This window comes from Lepisma saccharinum, chromosome 3 (assembly GCF_977018435.1).
Source record: "Lepisma saccharinum chromosome 3, izLepSacc3.1, whole genome shotgun sequence".
Taxonomy (NCBI): Eukaryota; Metazoa; Arthropoda; class Insecta; order Zygentoma; family Lepismatidae; genus Lepisma; species Lepisma saccharinum.
In genome coordinates, this window is record NC_139231.1 from 99,996,612 (window position 1) to 100,004,331 (window position 7,720).

Here is a 7,720-nt window from a genome sequence, read left to right on the forward strand (position 1 = left end):
CTTGTGCTAAAAAAACAAAGGTTTCCTTCAGCGCGCTTCGAAATTCCATTCTCACAACGCAGATTTAACAACCAGTCTTCCCCCTTCCCCTGCTTGTGCCCTCACGGAAAACTTTCATTTTGACATCGGATACTGATAAACAAGCGTCCTTCAAATGCAGTTCACAGGAGGAAGTGAAAAGCATTGCTTTAGAACAACAAAGACGGTCTTTCTTTGTCGGCAAAAATTTGACCTTGAAAAGAGAAGCAAAAGAGAAGGCCCTTTTCCCAGCTTTCCCCCTCCATTTTCATGACGACAAAAAAAAAGCAAAAAAAACATTTCTGTTAAATACATGTGTTAGGAACAATGTAAAAAAAATCGAAATTCTTGCCAAAAATAGAAAAGTTATAACGTAAAAACTACGACCTTGACACAGCGCCTCGATCGAGATGCTTGGGACCGTGAGGGTTACATTTGGGTATCTCGATCGAGACGCTTGGGACACAAAAAGTTAAATTTGTGCACTCACACAAATGCAGATATAAATAACTCAAAATTTTACTACCTACATGTGAAAATACATTACAAGCATTTATGAATACTTGATACTCATTGTCAATTAGTTAAATTTCTACAATTTGCAATCTATTTTTGTTTGTTCGACTCAGTCCAATAAATACTCTGACAGTCAAAACATTGCTCTGCGTACATATATACAATATAAAAAGCGAACATTAAGTACTGGATAACACACTTCAAGTAAAGAGTACATAAATATGAATAGTATTCTACACATGCACTGGTGTAACATTTTTATGGTAATTGATTACCTTAACCCTTAGACGACAGTGCATGTTTTGCCAGTAAACTCATGTTTTCAGCGTGAATTTTAAACTTCCGCATGTTTTTAAATAAAATTTTATACCTCTGGAACTAAGAACGCTAGAGTTACAAATTATACCTCGTTTTGTTCAGTACACATGGAGCTATGAGGCTACGCTATAAAAACCAACTTTTCCCTTATCGAGTACAAGAAGAAGAAGAAAAAAATTGCTTTTTTTTCATGAAATTTGAAATTCGTCGGACCCACACGCTAGCAACGCCGGGACGAAAAGGTACAAAACGGTACCTACATATTGTCTGATATGTTTTTCATTATCATGGAAAAATTGTGCACATATTGCAGATACTTTACGAAAAAAAAAATCAAATGTACAGCAAGGAAAAATCGAATGTAATTTTCAGACGCCCACCCAAATATAACAAAAATGAAGTTAATTAAACCTTCCTAATTGCTAAGTACATACCTCAAGACTCATGCAGAACTCAAAACATGTATATCCGAACATTATCCGAGGCACAGTATGTCCAAAAAGTTGCATACTACGAGAAAAAGCTCCTTGTGACAATATGTCACAACCCGGCATTTAAAGGTTAAACACGTCACCTTCTTATATGTAAATAATTTAACATAGATTTATGCATGTTTCATTGCAATTAGTCAAAGTGGCAGAAAAGCAATGCTAAATAGTAAAAATAAAATACAAAACCACTAAGACAATTCTGATTTTCTTTCCGAGTATCTACTCTTGTAATGTGTTCAAAATACAGTCTTATTACCATGTTTCTATAAGTAAAGAAATGGTCAGTTTTAGCTCTTGGAGATGTGTTACAGAGAAGAAATGAATGGTTTTATGTGGTACTTTTTATCACACCCTGACACTGTTGCCAACTCCATCTAATATGTTCTGAAACTGGTGAATTATGTATTATATTTTATTTGGATTGTTTATATAATATCAATATTTTGTACAGAGTGATTGAAGTGTAAACTGCCACGTCGATGTTTGCACTATCAACAAGCAAGGTGCTCGCAGCTGTATGTCGACATTGAAGACTGTCCATGAATCAAGCGTGCAAGTTTCCGCTGGTGCTGAAACTGGCCACCTTCGTTATCCACAAATTTTTGACACTTCTTGATGAAGTTACCCATAAACCGCTGCAGTTCTCGTTGATTAATGTTGCTAATTTCTTGGCGGATCTTACATCTCAGTTCTCCCAGGGTGTGGATTTGATTTGTATACAGCATTTTGTAACCTGCCTCAGAGATAAAACATCACATAGAACTATTACACCCGGGAATCTTGTTTGAAATCAACTTTGAACTTCATGTGCCGATTGAATTAACACACATGAATCATTCCAGTCTTCGGTCTACTTTCAGGATCTCCATAAAAACTGGTTTAGCGGGTGTCTTATTAAAGATGTATAAAAAACGTGTGTGTGCATCGAAGACAACTAGTATGAACACCTTTTATAAATCTGATAAGTAAACCACTTTATAAAATAATAATTGAAATTGTTGTGTGATTGCTTCATCGGCACTCTACAATCCCAACAAATGGTGGCAAGTAGCTTGCTTGCCCATAGCGTAAACATCGATGCAGAAGTCTACAATTCAATGGGTCGCTCTGTAGTTCATAACTTTGTTTGGAAAACAAGTTGCATGTGAATATATTTTTCATTATACCAAAAAAGGATTATCATTAGTATCTGATATTAAGAGGTGCTACTTTCCTTTGTGCAAGTGTGACTGCAGTATTGAGAGTAAATTTATGAAATTGTTAACTTAGAAGTATTAGTTTTAATAATGCTGTCAGAATTTCAGCATGACTTTTTGGCTTTATTGGGGCCTTGGCCATCTGTTCCCGCTTGAGAATTACATAATTTTCTCAGTCAATAGCTATCAATGGCTTATGTAACATAAAATTTGTTTCAATGTGCAGAAATCACAAACAAATGAGATATTTGACCTCAAAATAAGGCACATATACGTAAAGAAAAAACTCCTATTTTGGACTACTTGCAGTATTATCTATTTGTGAAAACAGGTTGTATGCACATTCACATTCAATACACAAAAATTAATAGTAATGGCTCCGATTTTTTTTATGATATTTTTCAAATTCTCCTAGCAGAAATACTAATTATCGTAGAATTTTGGCAATCATTGGAACACAAAATTTGAACCTTCCCTAAAGTAATGAACATTCTTTGGATTTTCTTTTAAAAAAAAAGTTATTTATCAGTAGTAAAAGGCATCTAGGGATCTTATTTTAATGCTAAGAGAACTAAAACTCGCCCACCTAACCTAACCACGAAACCATGTATTGGGAAGTGAAAAATCAGTGTCAAGGAAACACGCAGTAAGTAATTGCTAAAACTTTGCAGTATGTGTTAACAGACGTAAATAGAAATTGAACCATTTAAAAATTGCATACATACCATGATGAAATTGCAATAAAACAAAAAGAACTTGGCCAAATTATTTTATATCTCTATAGCTGTAAGCGATGTGATAATAAATTAGTCAACCATAAAAATATAATATTTTGTAACTTAGATGCACAAAATGAAAAACAACTACTTTATGAAATTATCTCATTACGATCACACATTTTGTCTGGTATGTCAGATTACATTTAGACAATAATACAGAGGAAATATATCACATTTGTTTCAAATTTTTGATAAACCATACAACTTTCTTCAAAAAGCATATTATCATCTTTTGTTATGACTAATTGCTATTCCCTCTTATTGCCGTGAACACAGACCTTTCTGTAAAATGTGAAATTGTCAAATTTGGTGTACAAGAGCAATTTCATACCTCTAAAGATTCCCAAAAAGAAGTTGTTCAACAACTTTCGGTAACATTATAGTATAGGGGAGACGGATTTCTTCAAATTTACAGGAGAAAGTACTTATGGGAATCATTTTCTGTAGCGTTGTGGAAGTTCGTGAATGTAGTTTTGATCCATTTTAATGTGAATACATGTTGTTTTCTGCGAAAATCTCTGTCCGACACGCTGTTTCTGCTGCCGCCATTTGCTTTCTGCACGAGAGCACAATGTCCCATGTGTTAAGATGACGTAACCCCATAGTCAGTGCTTCAAACTTGCCGTGTTTTCACAAGAACATGACGTGTCGAGTATGTTTCTTTTTTAACTATGCTTGCCTAACCTAACTTAACCTAACCTTACGGAAAATTGTTTTTGGGGCTAACGTGAATGGTTTGTGGGGTTAACGTCTATGGTTTGCGAGGTATTAGCATAATTTCAAATCTGGGCACGAAAGTAGGTATTTTCCGGTGAACGAGGTTGCAACACTGCATACATCGACAAAACACTCGCACAACGTGCCCTGAACCAGTACGCTATCGCCCACCATAATGTTACAGAATCGAAATAACAAGTAACAGTAAGTACTCGTAAATGTAAGAAATAGACATTATCTTAGTTAGAAATGCATTATTTCACCTTAGGAAATGTTCCGCATTCCAAAATAGTACGTTAGCAATGTAAAAAAAAGTGTGAAATATATCATTCTTAGGTGTCTCCCCCATACTATAATAGTACCCAACTTTCAATGTTGATTTTGTCGGGTCATGCTGTCTTTCAGTGACAATTGAATCATGTGCAGCTGACTTTAGGTTTGATGCTATTAGCATTTGCATCTTAATTCAAACTTTTGAGCTATTTTCACCAAGTTTTAAACTGCATATGCACATGATCTATGACCTTGCCTAGCCTGTTACATGGAAGCATGCATTCTTTTGTGCAGGCGAAAAGTACATTTTATTCTGAACATCGAGTTGGAAAAATACTGCAAGGTGTTCCAACATGGACTGCTGCTGCTAATGTGTCATGTGATGTTGGTACAAAGGATTATTACATTTCTAAAGGCTTTCATTATTAGGTTAGGCAGTTCAGGCTCAGGTCTGTTAGCATTGACATTACTTCTGTAAATATTTCCAACACCTAGTCATGTGATTTATGGTCTTCCGAGAATAAAGAGCCACTTATGACACCACCTGGTCAAAGTACTAGTGGCCTTTTGTGTATGTGTGTGTGTGTGTGTGTGCGTGGACAACATATTTTTAGAGATAAAAGTGGTGAAGGCATTGCAGGATATGAAAGAATTATCTTATCACGGTTATTTGTTGTTTCGACATTGTCACCCTCCACAATTTCAAAGTGCAAAAATATGTATGGACAGAGTTTCAAAGGTTAGGGTGTATTCCAAATCACAATGTATTTTGCGCAACTGGACATAATGGCAAGGTAAAATAAACCACTTCCTCTAGTAAGAATATCGAAATGCCGTGCGGGAAAGTTCGGTATACCATAAAAGTTTTCGGAAATCAGACCCGGACATCTTACTCATTCTATATCTGTAAATACACATAAATTTTAGACCCCCAAAATTTCTGAAAATTACTTCCATGCATAAATGCATTCTGAGCCGAAAGATCAAAGGTGGACGGATTTATCATGTAACCACCGAGATTTGTTTTTGTTTTCATTACGTGCAACTGAAATGGCTAACACGTAACCTTTGAGCTACTCAAGTAATTGCAAGTAAAGTAAAACGCGTGTCGAAAGGTAAACTTATCCTTAAGTACAATGTGAACAAAATATCAACATACCTGACTTCCGCAAAGTCGTTTTATTCCAGGATGTAAACATTCTGAATGGCCATGCACTGCTATTTTTCAAATTGCTAACATGCTAAGAATACCAGTATAACTTTGTCACATTGCCTAGAAGTATATAAACTATTTTAACAACCATAAAAAACACCAAAATCTGTCCTCTATGAATGGTTAACAAAACTTACAGAAAATATACTCAATAAATACGTAACGAAATATCGAATGCGAAAACAACGTTTGTTAGCCGCCATGTCACATAACGATCAACAAAGCTATGAAAATAACAGGATTGCCAACCACTACCTAGCAAAAAGGATACCGGAGTTCACCGGATGTTTACATCTTTTTTTTTTTTGGCGCGGGCGGGGGAGGAAACTTGATTTCCGGTTTTGACTTCAAAGGTGCAAGGGTAATGTCTTAAAAGGTAACCATCAATCCGTAGTTTATGGTTGCAACCAACCACAGAGAAAGTCAATAAGATATACGAGGGATAGTCGGCAAAAACGATTCCCTAGTCTGCCATCTGCAGAGAGTCAGGCCCGTAGCCAGGAATTCTTATTAGGGGGGGGCAAAGTCAATCCTAGAGGGGGCAATTTTTTTTAATATACTGTGTTGCATTGGCAGATATAGCAGGGTACAGACGGGCACTTGTCCCCTCCTCCAAAAGTGATAGGTAACAGGAAAGGGAAGATATCGTGAAACTCCAAGGGAACAAAAAAAAGTTCGAGCAACATCAAATAACAATATGTCGATAATGACTTTTCGGAATACCAAAGAATACAAAGCTAAAGTTTAACATAAATAGCGACTGTATCTACTTTATAATTACAGGTTGAAAAGGTTAATAGACGATTAATATGTACCAACAGCTTTGGGCTTCTCTGCAGAACTGATTAAGGAAGTCCATTATAAATCGTGCTTCATAATATTTCCCTCTAGTTTCCAGTATGCAAGATTTTTACGCACAAAGGAATTTAAGGAGAATCCAACAACACCATTGTGTTGTGTTATGCAAGAAAATTCAAATTAATGAAATAATAATGGTTACATATTATCTACACTTTGATGAATTGTGTAAAAATTTGTAATACATTTTTTGCATTACAAGAGGTTAAGGTACGTATCTCTGAGCAGTTTGTTGTAATATAAGCAGAAAGGGTGTAAGTTTCGAATAAGTGGAGGTTTACGGATTTCAGCTGCGTGGCGGCAGTAACATGCATGTAATTCTCGAAAATTTCGCTTACCATACGACATACTGTGTGCGATGTTGTGACGTGATCACCACCTTTGTATGCACATTAGCGCCGCCATTTGGCTGAATTCGAAACTTACATCCTTTCTGCTTATATTACAAGTTGCTCGGAGATACGTACATTAACCTCTTGTGTATAAAGGTTTATTTTTCTGATATCTCAAACACATCCCCCGGTACTTTTCCAACATGTTCAATTTCATATTAGCTAATAATGGAAAACAAGCACACGAACTGTATTTTTCAAAGACAGAATATGCATGACAAACTTTTTTTTTTGTACATATGACACGTATAACTTTCATGTACAACATATATTTTACACATATGCAACATGGAGCGACGTAAAATAAGAAAATGCATATGCAACATGTTAACGCTAAATTGTGTACGTATTTAAAGTTTCTTTTATATATATATATATATATATATATATATATATATATATATATATATATATATATATATATATATATATATATATATATATATATATATACGTACATGTGTTGCTATGAAGTTTGAACTGCTTAATCTTCAGTCACTTCACTGTTCGAATAGTGATGCAAGCGGCAATACTTCTTTCATTCGGCACCAGAGTGCAGCATATACAAGGTATATATATATATATATATATATATATATATATATATATATATATATATATATATATATATATATATATATATATATATATATATAATTTAAATACATTACATGATCAATTCATACGCCAAATTGTCTCTCAAATGTGCGCGCTCCTTTTCCTCAAAATAATTGTTCGTGCATTTAAGCAGCAACAAGTGTATATTTGGCCTTACTTCTCTCTCTGGTAATTTAGAATGCATTACAGAGAAGAATCATCTTGGGATCGAAGCGAGCAGGAAAATTTTTAGATCAAAATATTTGCAAACTGAAAACAATATTGATTTAATAGGGCGCAAATAATTTCACGAGGTGCCATGGCATTCTCTTTAACATTTTTTTTTTCAGTT

The 7,720-nt window shown here is 34.8% G+C and overlaps 1 protein-coding gene across 1 annotated transcript in view; it reads right to left on the reverse strand.

Moving 5' to 3' along the window:
- The window catches only part of Cap-H2 (Chromosome associated protein H2), a 72,641-nt gene extending 66,890 nt beyond the window's left edge, over window positions 1-5,751 (reverse strand). The window contains exon 1 of the mRNA XM_083119690.1: window positions 5,659-5,751. The gene's annotated coding sequence lies outside the window, so the exon portion shown is untranslated. The remainder of the gene's footprint in view (window positions 1-5,658) is intronic.
- Window positions 5,752-7,720: the final 1,969 nt, after the last annotated feature.